At 38.5% G+C, this 15493-nt stretch overlaps 1 protein-coding gene across 1 annotated transcript in view; it reads right to left on the reverse strand.

Moving 5' to 3' along the window:
• Positions 1–15493, reverse strand: part of LOC126766154 (craniofacial development protein 2-like) — a 119198-nt gene that overhangs the window by 77418 nt on the left and 26287 nt on the right. The gene's annotated exons all lie outside the window — the stretch shown is intronic.

The following is a 15493-nucleotide window of genomic DNA, read 5'->3' on the forward strand; positions in this document are numbered from 1 at the left end:
AATATTGAATTCAGGAATATTATTTTATCTACGGTTTTGGGTGCAAGTCGATTTCTTTTATCAGTTATTAAATTGCCTGCCAAGGAAAATACACGTTCAGACGACGCACTACTTGCAGGTATAGTTATTATTTTAAGTGCAAGTTTTGATATGCTTGGAAAGTTAGCTTTATGTTGCTTCCACCATTGAATTGCGTCAAAGTCGTTATCAAATTGTATTCTTTCTGTAAAATATCGATCTATCTCATCTTCGATACGTTCCTGCGCGCCCATGTTTGAAATATTTGGAAAAAAGAAGTTCAGGTCATTTGCAGGTGAAGACGTATTTGATGTTGAAGTAATTGGTGAAGATGGAATTTGTGATAAGAAACAAAGAAGTTTCAGTTTTGTAGTTTTTACGAAGTCAATAGACTCACCCGTTCCTTTTAAAACCCCTCCGCGTAGGTATAAACTTCAGGGACTCATCTACCTAAGCTCTTCATTTTCTAAAATGTAAGATAAAGCTTTGCATTTAGGCTTAAGAAATAATTGAATAAAAGGATAAGAAACAAAGAAGTTTCAGTTTTGTAGTTTTTACGAAGTCAATAGACTCACTCGTTCCTTTTAAAACCCCTCCGCGTAGGTATAAACTTCAGGGACTCATCTACCTATGCTCTCCAATTTCTAGAATGTAAGATAAAGCTTAAGAAAATAATTCAATAAAAGGATAATAAACAAAGAAGTTTCAGTTTTGACGTCACTACAATCGCGCGTTTCGTTTCTTTTAAAACCCCTCCGCGTAGGTATAAAATATATTTTGAATAGGCACGGAATTTGTGAATGTATTCATGAATAAACAATGAGCCACTTATTAGTGAATGTATTCATGAGCCTTTCAACTCATCTAATGGTAAGCAACGAATAGCTCAAACAATTGTATACAGAGAAGCAAGCCAAGCCAAGTGTGAGCGATAAGTGATTGTGAGACATATTCACACTCATTATTACACAAGCAAGCCATGTGATTGTGAGAAGATAATATTTTTAGTGAGAGCAAGTGTGAGTGAATATTGGGGGTGATTCATGAATATGAGAGTGTATTCATAAGCCAAGTATTCACTGCAGATCACTGATACCCATACACTCATACACGCATACCAACATACACACACTATTAGGGTGTGCCGACGAGGTATTTCCCGACTCTTGGAAAGTACAGCGTTTGGTTCTGCTCCCAAAACCAAAGAAACCACCCGAAGAACCTTCATCGTACCGACCTCTGTGTATGCTCGATACAATGGGTAAAGTGTACGAAAATATAATACGAAACCGCTTGGAGTTAGCAATCCAAAAAGCCGGCGGATTATCAGAGAGACAATACGGCTTTATAAGAAAGAGATCCACTATTGACGCACTACGAGAAGTCGTCGATACTGCGAAATGTGCAGTAAGTGGCAAAAGATGGAAAGGTGGCACAAAAAAGTACTGCGCGCTGATTACCCTGGATGTCAAGAATGCGTTTAACTCGGCAAAATGGGCAGACATAATCAAAGCCCTGGATGAAATACGGGCCCCTGAATAGCTCATAAACATAATAATGAGCTATTTTAAAAACAGAAGTCTGATTTTTGATACGGACGAAGGCACCAAGAGCTACTCTATCTCGAGTGGAGTACCCCAAGGGTTAGTGTTAGGCCCACTATTATGGAACCTTATGTATGACGGGGTGCTAAGAAGACAGCAACCAGCAGACGTTAAACTAGTAGCTTATGCGGATGATCTCATGGTCGTAGCAGTGGCCAAACATTTAGCCGACCTGAAAAATAAATGTAACGAGTGCTTAAATGGCCTACGCCAATGGTTCTCTTCTGTGAGTCTGAAACTGGCGGAGGAAAAAACAGAAGTTTTACTCATAAGCACTAGGAAGTTAGAAGAACGAATAGAGCTCACCATAGGGGAATGTGAGATTACTTCGCAGCCGCAACTGAAGTATCTGGGAGTAATATTGGATTCCAAATTAAAATTTAAAGAACACCTGGAGTATTCTTCCGCGAAGGCAAACACAATTTATAATGCCCTATCAATAATGATGACCAATAGGGGCTGTGTGCGTTCCAGCCGGCGATTCTTAATAGCGAAGGCAATGAGTTCCGTAATACTTTATGCAGCACCAGTATGGATGCAGGCAATGGATATAAAATCTTATGCTAAACAAATAATTACAGTGCATAGGCTTTCTGCAATTCGGGTAATAAGTGCTTTCCGGACTATATCAACCGACGCTGCTGAAGTATTAGCCAGCATGCCGCCCATTGACATCCAGGGAGATGAACTCGAGCGTTTATATCAGCTTTCAACGCCTAAAACAGAATTGGCAAGGACAGAGGAGAGAAACAAGAGCACTAAAATGTGGCAGGAGCGGTGGAATTCCTCAACCAAAGGGCGTTGGACTCATCGACTTATACCGGACATCCACTCGTGGATAGAGAGACGACATGGGGATCTAGATTACCATCTGACCCAAATACTTAGTGGACATGGATGCTTTAGAAGCTACCTTTTCAGATTCCACAATGACATTAGTCCGAACTGTCCGACGTGTACAGAGTATATAGAAGACTCGGAACATGTACTATTTTATTGCCCTCGATTTTCGAATACAAGGGAAAAGCTAAAAACCACACTCGGTGGTAGTTTTACAGTCAATAATTTAACGACACTCATGTGTCAGTCGACTGATAAATGGAAAGCTGTCAGCGAAGCGTCAGCATCCATAATGACACAACTGAGACTTTTTGAACAAATTAGGCGTCCGTCAGTCCGCACAATAGATGAGACTTAAATGTCCTGTCCCTCCCACGAAGTAATACTTAATCGGTGGTCCCGTGGGAGAGTCTTGAGTTGGGAGTAGGTTAGGTTTAGCGGATTAAAGTTCCGCACTCCGGCTTTCGATGCTTCCCCCTACTATAAAAAAAAAAAAAAAAAAAAAAAAAAAAGGGTGTGCCGACATATACAAGCTCACACATAAACGCATAAATAACGTTGGATTGTAGGCGAAGCTGTTAGAGCGGCAGGGGAAGCAGTAACAATCGGCCTTCGTTCGTTTGTGTTTTACAGCACAGCTCGGATTTTCTACTAACAACACAATGTTGTGACGCTTTGACGTCGCGTCAGGCCTTCGACACATTGACTTTTTAACAAAACGTGAAGTTCGGCCATTGGTTGTCCGTGACAACAGAGATTTCGTATGAAACAATGGGTATATAGAATTACATATACATAAAGTTTTGTGCAGACAAATTTAAAAACATTATGGGAATGATTCTTTCAAATTTGTTACGGGCACTGATAATTACATACATACACATGTGAATATGTGCGACAATTTGGTCCTTTTAGGTATTATCAAAACTTCTAATGCCCAAAGCAAACAAGAATACTATACCCTGCCAACCACGGCTACCCGCTTGTGACAAATATTCCAATACAACTACACATTTTTTCTCTATACACCAACACCAACGCACATTTTCGGGCTATTTTTTTTACCTAAATGCGATGAAAAAAAGTTTGTTTCATTTCTTGATTTATTTGAATGAGTGCGAAGGAGAAAACATAATTGTCAATAGTGACAATAGAAAATCCCAAAAAGGGTAATAAAAAAACGATTGAAAGACGCATGTCGTTCGTGATCGTACCATCATAAAGGAGGCTCGTACAACAAGAAGGTAAGTAAATGAATTTTAAGTGATTTTTTAACAATATTTTGAAAATAATTACTTCATTTATTTTTATAGCATTGGAAATCAGAACTGAATTGGGAGTAGCAGCAGCAGCTATATCATCAGAAGCGGCAAATATCAATTGTTAAGTAAGTATGTGAAAAAAGTGTGTGTATTATACGTAAAAATAAATACATACATACATATGTATTTTACGCGTTTAAGGCGGCCTGCACAATCCAATATAATATGTGAAAACAAATTTGTCTTTTCTTTCAGATGTTATTAACATTTTTATTTAATTATTCTTTCTTTTCAGATTTTATCACTATTTTTATTTAATTAATCTTTGTTTTCAGAGTAAATTCTATTTGTATTTAATACATTTTATTCTTTCAGATAATATTAATCTTTTTTTCAGATATTATTATCATTTTATACAATCAATCTTTCTTTTTCTTTTAGATATTACAAATTCAATGTAATTATTATTTATTTTCAGGTATTAATAACCTTTATTTTATTTCAGGTATCTTTTATAATGTTTTTCCACTCTTTTATTTTCAGGCTTTAATAATTCTTTTCTTCAATTAATCCTTTTTCAGATGAAATTATTTTTTTAAATTAAACATATTTTTATTTATGAAATGTTAGCGTCAATATATTTAATTACAATTTTATGTAAATATTTATTAAAAAAAATAAAATTAATAATTTAAAAATTAAAAAGTTTTATTTGAAATTTTTATAAATTTTTAAAGTAGGAATCAAAAAATGCAACCCTGCATCAGCCGTCGATTGGGGATATTAGAGCAGGACAGACATACTTTTTTATATGACACTGCTGAATGAGCGCAACCAAGATGTATGATCGCATGTATACGTACGTGAGTGGGTAAAATTGTCGCTCGGCCTATGGGAAAGTACACATGTTTACCCTATGGATTACCCACATTTTTACGCACTGATTATCTGGTTTTTTACCCGCTCATGGTTGGCAGGGATATGTACTTACGTACTTATGTACAATTTTAATTTAATATTTAGGTAATAATACAAAGCTTACTTCATTATACATTTCTACAGATTTTATAGAATTTGATATTAAATACAGTGTTCCAATAATGTCTTCGTACAGCACCTAATAAAAAGATTATTGATAAAAATCGGTATCACTTTTATAATTTTTTTTTTAATTTTTTAATGCGTACTTGTTTATGACATATTTCAGTTTATATTAAACTAAACATAAATATAATTTATTACATTGTTTCAGAAAATTTTCACTATTTAAACTCCAATAAAGTCTTCGTACATTTCGCTTTTGTTGGCAACTTCTTTTTATACTCTCGCAACAAAGTTGCTAAGGAGAGTATTATAGTTTTGTTCACATAACGGTTGTTTGTAAGTCCTAAAACTAAAAGAGTCCGATATAGGGTTATATATACCAAAGTGATCAGGGTGATGAGTACAGTTGAAATCCGGATGTCTGTCTGTCCGTCTAACTTGAGTAAAAATTGAGATATCATGATGAAACTTGGTACACGTATTTCTTGGCTCCATAAGAAGGTTAAGTTCGAAGATGGGCAAAATCGGCCAACTGCCACGCCCACAAAATGGCGAAAACCGAAAACCTATAAAGTGTCATAACTAAGCCATAAATAAAGATATTAAAGTGAAATTTGGCACAAAGGATCGCATTAGGGAGGGGCATATTTGGACGTAATTTTTTTGGAAAAGTGGACGTGGCCCCACCCCCTACTAAGTTTTTTGTACGTATCTCGGAAACTGCTATAGCTATGGCAACCAAACTCTATAGAGTCGTTTCCTTTAGGCATTTCCATGTTCAAAAATGGAAGAAATCGGATAATAACCACGCCCACCTCCCATACAAAGGTTATGTTGAAAATCACTAAAAGTGCGTTAACCGACTAACAAAAAACGTCAGAAACACTAAATTTTACGGAAGAAATGGCAGAAGGAAGCTGCACCCAGGCTTTTTTTAAATATTGAAAATGGGCGTGCTGTCGCCCAGTTATGGTCCAAAAAGCATATCTCAGGAACTACTCTACCGATTTCAATGAAATTCGGTATATAATATTTTCTTAACACCCTGATGACATGTACGAAATATAGGTGAAATCGGTTCACAACCACGCGTTCTTCCAATATAACGTTTTTTTTTAACTCCATCTGATGCCTTCTCTGTATAATATGTAGTACATTAGGAACCAATGATGATAGCGGAATAAAACTTTACACAAATACGGTATTTGAAAAATATGTAAATGACGGATAATGAAATCTCGATTATCACTTTATCATGCGAGAGTATAAAATGTTCGGTGACACCCGAACTTAGCCCTTCCTTACTTGTACTAAATAATAATAGGCAACCTTCCCTATAACGGTACTTTGTTAAAGTGAACGAAGTAAGCTAGCGGGATATTTCAGTGACTCATTTGAATCATAAAGGTTGTGAATTTTAACAAAGACTTGCGTGATCATAAAAAAATGCCTGGCAAATGTTTATCAATTAAAGAACGTGAGCTTATCATAAATTTGAACGTAAAGTAAACAAAATCATACACAGAAATAGCCAAGATAGTGTCCCGTAGCCGTTCGACAGTACAATCCGTTATTGGCCGCTTTAAATATGAAGGCAGTGTAGAAAATTGTTTTTATTTTCTGGTCGGCCTTCAATTCTCGCCGATGGAGATCGCCTAAAAATTAAGCGAATGATTACTGCAGATCCATTCATTAGTGCTCAAAAATCAAAAAAAATTGCTACAGAGCTTCACCAATTCAGCCAAAAAAAAGTAAAACCCGAAACCGTGCGAAAAGCTAATTTTAAGGCTAGGTTTAAGTCAAGCACCCCTCGCCAAAAGCCACTCATAAACGTGATAAACCGTAGGAAGCGCATTGCCTTCGCTCAGAAGTAACAAAATGCATCTCCTGTGTTTTGGTGAAATGTTATATTCTCTGATGAATCCAAATACAACATTTTTGGATCTGACGGCAGGATTAAAGTATGGAGGAGACCGGGAGAAGCATACTCGTACAACCCCCAAAAATACAATTAAAACAGTAAAGCACGAAGGCGGTGGAGTGATGGTATGGGGTTGTATGGCTGCTTATAGTGTTGGCAAACTCGAAATAATAGAAGAAATTATGGACCACCGTGCTTATATTGACATTTTGAAGCGAAATTTGAAGCCAAGCGTAGAAAAATTGGGCGTATCTGAAGCATTTTATTTCCAGCAGGACAACGACCCCAAGCACATGGCTCATAATACAAGGATGTACTTGGCGTACAATGTCCCCCATTTACTAGAGACACATTTGGAACTTGCTCGAAAAACGGATCAGAACACATCATATAAGTTCAAAAGCGCGCCTAAAAAAAGTCCTTCAAGAGGAATGGCTGAAAATAGATGTACGATATACACAAAGACTTGTGGAATCGATGCCTGACCGCCTTAAAGCTGTTATTTAAAACAAGGGCTATCCCACAAAATATTAAAATCATACACATTTAGATATATTTATAATTTATTTTGCTTGTAATAGAATGTACGAAGACTTTATAGGAGTTAAAATAGTGAAATTATTCAAATTTGTATGCATAGTTCTTAACAAAGTTTAATGAATTATGTTTATTTTTGATATAATATAAAATAAAATATGTCGCAAACAAATACTCATTTAAAAATTAAAAAAAAAAATTAAATGTTTTACTGGTTTTTATCAATGAACTTTTTATTGTATGTACATATATAGTATACATGTATGTATATAGAGAACATCTATAAATTATATCCATAGTCATTTGCGCATTGTAAATATACGTCACTTGATATGAGAGGAGGAAATAAGTGGGGAAATTGAGTTCGGTCTACACTCAGCATTGGACGGATCCGATTGTCATCCATTGTGGTTAAAATATCATCGCACCACAGAATTGACTTTGGAACAATATTTTCTACACCTCGTCGACAGTTTAGTGTAATGAGCAAATCATCATACACACACCTCGTCAATGGTATCCTCTACCAAATCTTCATCTTCACTGAATATGTCTTTGAAAGTTAGTTCAATGCTCTTCTGTACATCAATTTTAAGTACTAACCAGTAATAAATTTGATCTGCTCCACATAATTTTCAATTAAATGATTTTTGAATTTGCACTTTGTAGAGGCATTTGGAGGATGGAGTCATATGTAGAAGTTCACGCAAGTGAGGAAAGTTCTCTGATCGCCATTCACTTGGGAGTGGCCAGAAACGATTCTTTTACATATGACTCAAGCAGCTCACTACTTCCGGTCTTTGACCAAGTATCCTCTGGGTAGCCTAAGAACATCCGTTTGAAGGCGAGCTAAAGTGAGAAGACGAAATATCCCCTACATAGGGTTGTGCGCTGTGTTTGGGACCCGCCACGTTAAAAACAGTACCAATGAACACTAAACGACAGCCTCGGATGAGAGACCCCCCTTTTGATGACGACCATGGCAAACGAAATAAGGACTACGATTTGGGGGCATGCACCTGGAATGTCCGGTCCCTTATTAGGAAGGTGCCGCTGTCCAGCTGGTTGATGTCCTCGTGAAAATAAAGGCTGACATCGCCGCCGTCCAAGAAATGCGATGGACGGGACAAAGACAGAGACGAGTAGGTCCTTGTGGCATTCACTACAGTGGCTATATAAAGGAGCGCAATTTTGGTGTTGGATTCGTGGTGGGAGAGAGACTCCGTCGCCGAGTACTATCATTCGTCCCGGTGAATGAACGTCTAGCCACAATCCGCATCAAAGCGAGGTTCTTCAACATATCTCTGACGAAAACGACGGACGATATGACCAAAGATGCCTTCTATGAGCGCTTGGAGCGCGCTTATGAGAGCTGCCCCCGCCACGATGTCAAAATCGTGCTTGGCGACTTTAACGTCAGAGTGGACAAAGAAGGTATCTTTTGCACTACGGTCGGTAAATTCAGACTTCACAATGAAACATTCCCAAATGGGTTGAGGCTGGTTGACTTCGTCAGGACCCGAAATATGGTTATCTGTGGAACTAGATTCTAGCACAAGAAGATACATCAAGCTACCTGGCTGTCTCCGGATAGAAAAACTACCAACCAGATCGATCATGTTGTGATAGACGGAAGACACGTCTCCAGTGTTTGAGATATACATGAGCTCCGAGGTCCTAACATCGACTCGGACCACTATCTTGTCGCAGCCAAGATTCGCACCCGCCTCTGTGCAGCAAAAAACGCACGCCAACAAACACAAGGAAGGTTCGACGTCAAGAAGCTGCAATCACAACAGACAGCCGAACGATTTTCTACTCGGCTTGTACTCCTGCTCTCTGAGAGCACTCGTCAACCACTCGGTATAAGGGAACTGTGGGACGGCATTTCGAACTCTTTACGTACAGCTGCAACGGAAACCATTGGTTTTCGGAAAGTGCAAAAGAACAGCTGGTACGACGAGGAGTGCCATGTCGCAGCGGAGAGAAAACAGACTGCCTACCTCGCAACGTTACGATCGACCACAACACATGCGGGATAGGATAGATACCGAGAGTTGAAGAGGGAAGCGAGACGCATTTGCAGACAGAAGAAGAAAGAGGCCGAAATGCGTGAGTACGAAGAGCTTGATAAGCTGGCCGACAGGGGTAATGCTCGAAAATTCTACGAAAAAATGCGGCGGGTTACAGAAGGTTTCAAGACCGGAGCATACTCTTGTACAACCCCCAAAGGTGATCTAGTCACTGATGCCCAGAGCATAGTTAAATTATGAAGGGAACACTTCTCCAGCCTGCTGAATGGCAGTGAACGCACAACACCAGGAGAAGGAGAACCCGATTCCCCAATCGATGACGATGGAGCAGACGTTCCATTATCCGACCATGAAGAAGTTCGAATAGCAATTGCCCGCCTGAAGAACAACAAAGCGGCAGGGGCCGACGTATTGCCGGCCGAGCTATTCAAACACGGCGGCGAAGAACTGATAAGGAGCATGCATCAGCTTCTTTGTAAAATATGGTCGGACGAAAGCATGCCCAACGATTGGAATTTAAGTGTGCTATGCCCAATCCATAGAAAAGGAGACCCCACAATCTGCGCCAAATACCGTGGGATTAGCCTCCTCAACATCGCATATAAGGTTCTATCGAGCGTATTGTGTGAAAGATTAAAGCCCACCGTCAACAAACTGATTGGACCTTATCAGTGTGGCTTCAGACCTGAAAATCAACAACCGACCAGATATTCACCATGCGCAAAATCTTGGAAAAGACCCGTGAAAGGAGAATCGACACACACCACCTCTTCGTCGATTTCAAAGCTGCTTTCGACAGCACGAAAAGGAGCTGCCTTTATGCCGCGATGTCTGAATTTGGTATCCCCGCAAAACTAATACGGCTGGGTAAGCTGACGTTGAGCAACACCAAAAGCTCCGTCAGAATCGGGAAGGACCTCTCCGAGCCGTTCGATACCAAACGAGGTTTCAGACAAGGCGATTCCCTATCGTGCGACTTTTTCAACCTGCTTCTGGAGAAAATAGTTTGAGCCGCAGAACTAAATAGAGAAGGTACCATCTTCTATAAGAGTGTACAGCTGCTGGCGTATGCTGATGATATTGATATCATCGGCCTCAACACCCGCGCCGTTAGTTCTGCTTTCACCAGACTGGACAAGGAAGCAAAACAAATGGGTCTGGCAGTGAACGAGGGCAAGACGAAATATCTCCGGTCATCAAACAAACAGTCGTCGCACTCGCGACTTGGCACTCACGTTACTGTTGACAGTCATAACTTTGAAGTTGTAGATAATTTCGTCTATCTTGGAACCAGCGTAAACACCACCAACAATGTCAGCCTAGAAATCCAACGCAGGATAAATCTTGCCAACAGGTGCTACTTCGGACTGAGTAGGCAATTGAGAAGCAAAGTCCTCTCTCGACAAACGAAAACCAAACTCTATAAGTCACTCATAATTCCCGTCCTGCTATATGGTGCAGAGTCTTGGACGATGTCAACAACGGATGAGTCGACGTTGCGAGTTTTCGAGAGAAAAGTTCTGCGAAAGATTTATGGTCCTTTGCGCGTCGGCCACGGCGAATATCGCATTCGATGGAACGATAAGCTGTACGAGATATACGACGATATTGACATAGTTCAGCGAATTTAAAGACAGCGGCTACGCTGGCTAGGTCATGTTGTCCGGATGGACGAAAACACTCCAGCTCTGAAAGTATTCGACGCAGTACCCGCCGGGGGAAGCAGAGGAAGAGGAAGACCTCCACTCGGTTGGAAGGACCAAGTGGAGAAGGACCTGGCTTCGCTTGGAATATCCAATTGGCGCCACGTAGCGAAAAGAAGAAACGACTGGGGCGCTGTTGTTAACCCGGCTATAATCGCGTAAGCGGTGTCTACGCCAATTAAGAAGAAGAGGAAGAGGAGGCATTTTTACTCTTTAATAAAATTGAATCAGCTGTTTCAGAATAAAATTGACCATACTACAGAGGTGGAGCAAAAAGTATGTTCACAGGTTCGGTCTGAATACCCCTATTGTAAATAAAGATAAATGTGTAATCAATAAGTTGTGTCTTTTATTTAACAATCCAGTGATCGAACTCAACAGTGAGTTGTAAGGTAGTCAATTTATCGAGAAACCCATTACAATTAGTGCCAGAAGTGGGATTGTTAAATAAATTTCCAAGTAGAAACTTATTCGATTTATCGTAAAGTGTAGCGACCTGAAGATTACACAACTAAAATATCAGCTTGAACGTTTTTCAAACAATTTGAATACTGTATTTTTGCCTCTTTTGAAAATCGCTGATGTCGTATCGCAGCCAGTTATCGCAGGAAGGAATAATACATGAGGCTGACATTTTGGATTTGTAGTTAAACTTTGTGAAGAATATATTTTTGTTTGAACTTGTTTAACGATGGTTTTTTGCAAATGTCTTTCAATTCTTGTATTGAAAATTGACAGTCATCATGATTCAATAAATGCAAATATTTCCTCCTTCGCTGAGGTAATAACCACTTTCAGGGCGACCGATTTTACCGCCACTAATGGTTTTCAGAAACGAAGTGTAACAATCACTGTGGTACTTAGCCTCAGCAACAATTAAGTCATATTCATACTGCATGCGGGCAATGCCACTTCTTGCTAACTCATCAGAACGAGTCTGAGCTTCCTTCAAGATGGATTTCTTGAAGTCAAGGGTTGAAACTTGAGACACTCTTCGTCGAAGATGCTGAGCTTTTTTCATTTCAGCCGTTTTATCTGCTTCATTGCCACAGAACAGACAGTATTTCTTGAAACAAAAAGACGATTCATTACCTCGTGCTCTAGTATGAGGGGGACTAATTCCAGATGTGGTAGCTATCTCCGCCTCACACTGTCTTTTAGCTGCAGCGATGCTGCTCTTCCGGGTGTATGCTTTACGCCGCTGCTTATGATTCGTTACAGATGTTTTTTCCTTCAAATATTCATCGAACCCATCACCCCTTTCAGTACTTGAATCAATTAAAGTCTTTAGCCCATGATCAACAACCACAATTTAATTTTCAGTCAAAGATTTGTTGCAAATAAAGCAAACTCCTGACATTTTTGCAATATTTTGTAACGGCACGGTTAAAAAAGAGAATATAATTCACAAACACGTCTATTCACTACGAAAATCTGTTCAAAACTGACTGCATTTACTAAAGCTATCTTCTTCGGAAAAAGCATGTATACGCTAGATTCTGCCCGAAAAATGAAGAGTCGCAGGCAGATGGTTGTCAACCGCCCAATAGAATTAGTGACGATCATTCACTCAGAATTGTATATTTTTCACATACCTGTGTGCATGGAGCAAATAAAACTATGTTCTAATGTGTTTTGTTCAAATGGTTAACCCGATGATGCATACTGAGTGCATATTCGTATTTTCTATGTTTAAAATAGCCATAATTCGAGAACAGTGCACCGTAAAAGAAAAAGTGTTGGAATCTTTTTTGTAGACAATTTTACGATCTACAAATTTTGTTTGAACCATTTTTCGGTAGCTCTCATTGTTTCAGAGATATACGCCAAAAACGCAAATTTGTGATCTTTGACCTCGAATAAAAAACAACGCACAAGCGGGATCGATGAGAACTCTTGACATGTCATTTGTAATGACGGATCGAAGGCCTGCACAAAAATTCAGCTTGTTGGGATTTAATGCAAACTTGAGTCATAATTTAGCCTATTTTGACTGGACTATGAATCATCTTTTGCATTGTAGACATACTACATATAAGTTGTGTCATACATTGGGTAAAGTTGAAAATCATAGTTTCAATTTCATTTGGTTGGTTTTGGGGCAATTGCATTTGTGCAGTGTTTCCTTTCACCACATTTGCATAGCTTCTTTATGTAGCATTGTCTTTAAGATTTACTGGCTTTGGAATATAGACGGGGATTTCAATATTTTCGTCAGGAGGAATATTTAACATTTGGTTACGACATATTTCAATACCGATAGACAATTTCATTTTTAAATCTTTATATACAGGACAGCCCCTATAGTTTGCAGTGTGATTACCCCCACAATAACTACATTTTTTATTTAAATTCCCGTTTTTAAGAGTAAATTTTGAAGTAGGATGTAGCTCACCACATGTACAAGTACACTGCGTAGAGTGCAATATGCTTTCGTGTATCCATCCCCTTGGCAGTTAATGCATTGTATTGGGCCATTTCTCTTAAGTGGTTCCTCAGCTGTAATTCTGCGATGGAGCAGATATATTAGATCGTAAATCGGATGTATTTCAGTTTTCTTAACTTGATTAGAATTTGGCATCAATTCTATTTAGAACATTGGTTGTGGAACTTTGTTTCTCTAAAAAATATTAGCTTCTGATTTAGTACTAAAACCACATTCTTCCAGTGCTTCTTTAACATCATTAGAGTCTACCGAAGACTCTATACCTTTTATCACAACTACTAGGCCTTTTGAGCTCTTCAGTTGGTAAGAGTAGTAATTTTTGTTATTATTTGACAAGTATTTTGCAACATCCATGAAACTTTTTTCAATGTACTTATGTTTGAATTTTTCTTTCATCTACATATGTTACCTTTTTTCAAGCACACAATGTGAAAATTGTTTGTGACTACTAAAATGTTTATTTTGGAGACAAGCTCATTTGAGCTACGCTCACACAAATAGATTGGAGGGAGTTTGCAGTAAGGCAAATCTGTTGCCATTAAAAATTTCTGTCTTTTTACCGTTAGGTGTGCCTGGTCGAAATTTTTTGGTATTGATTGCAGATTGCTGGATTTTTTGTTGCTCGATTGCTGTTTATTGGTGACTGCGTGCTTTGCTTAATTCCCATTTCAGTTGATCGCTACGATGACTCATCATCGCCGTTACATTTGTTGTTGCCAGGCGTTGTTTTTGTTGGCTCAACAAAACTGAAGTAGGCACTTATGCTGCTAAAAATTTGCTGGTAAGGCTACGCAGCACTCATTATTGTGTTTTTTTATGTTTTATGTTTATTTGTTTCGAACACTTTTTGTTTATTATGTATTAATAATTTGTGTGTACTGTTTGTTATTTTATTGTTTGTTTTTAATTTACTGTTATTGTTTGTTTACGTTTTGTAAAATCAGAATACACCGAACGAATTAAAAAACAGGTCCGCACACCTTGAACAGTCGCAAAGAATGTGTGGCTTTAGACCTGGAAAATCAACAAGTGACCAGATATTCACTATGCACCAAATCTTGGAAAAGACCAGTGAAAAGAGGATCGGCACACACCACCCCTTCGTCGAAGCTGCTTTTGACAGCACGGAAAATAACTGCCTTTATGCCGCTATATTTGAATTTGGTATCCCCGCTAAATTAATGCGGCTGTGTAAGCTGACGTTGAGCAATACCAAAAGCTACTTCAGGATCGGAGAGCAAATGAGTCTGGTGGTCGTCGCACTCGCGGCTGGGCTCTTACTTCACTGTTGACATTTACTTCGGTTTGATCTTCTGGCAACTCAGTACGGCAATGAAGTGCCACCGAACCAACAAAAAATTCGGAGTGAACAAGACTGATGAGGATGCATTTATTGGGGTGACACTTGGAGCTCCATTTAAGGGGGGGTAAGGTTTGTTTCGTCGAAAAAAGACCCTTTTTCGTGAATTTTTTTTGAAAAAATTATTGCTGTAGGTTTATTTTACTTATTATTATACGAAAGTACAACATTTGAAGGATACTAAAAAAAGTTTTATCGAAAAATAGCGAGAAATAACGGATTTATAGTCGATCTCTGCAGGCACCTCGAAAAAAATTGTTGTGCGGTGACCAGCCTACAGCTTCACTGGATCATCCGAAACCAAAAAATCAAAATTCTTTCTCTAGTTTAATAGTTTAGCTTTTAATTGACGTCGAGTTTTGTTTAATTTTTCAATTTTTTAATTTTTGGTACCATTTTCAAGCCAAAATGACTATTTTAGACGAAAAAATCGACTTATTTGTTATTGTAAAATTCTTAGAAATTAAAATTTTTGGAAAAACTCAACGTCATTCGAGAACTATATATATATAGAATATTTGTACAAAATTTCAAAACAATCGATGCAGTAGTTTTTTCTGTAGGCTGGTCACCGACTTTAAAAATGACATATTTGGGAAAATCGATTCAAAGTTTCAAAGTCAACCTGCTGTAACTTCGTTAGTTTTTCTCCGAATGACCTAAAACTTTCACACAATATTCTTGAGATGTTGATGGTTCAGAAAAAAAAAAATTAAAAAAATGGG

Source organism: Bactrocera neohumeralis, unplaced genomic scaffold (genome assembly GCF_024586455.1).
Source record: "Bactrocera neohumeralis isolate Rockhampton unplaced genomic scaffold, APGP_CSIRO_Bneo_wtdbg2-racon-allhic-juicebox.fasta_v2 cluster11, whole genome shotgun sequence".
Classification (NCBI taxonomy): Eukaryota; Metazoa; Arthropoda; class Insecta; order Diptera; family Tephritidae; genus Bactrocera; species Bactrocera neohumeralis.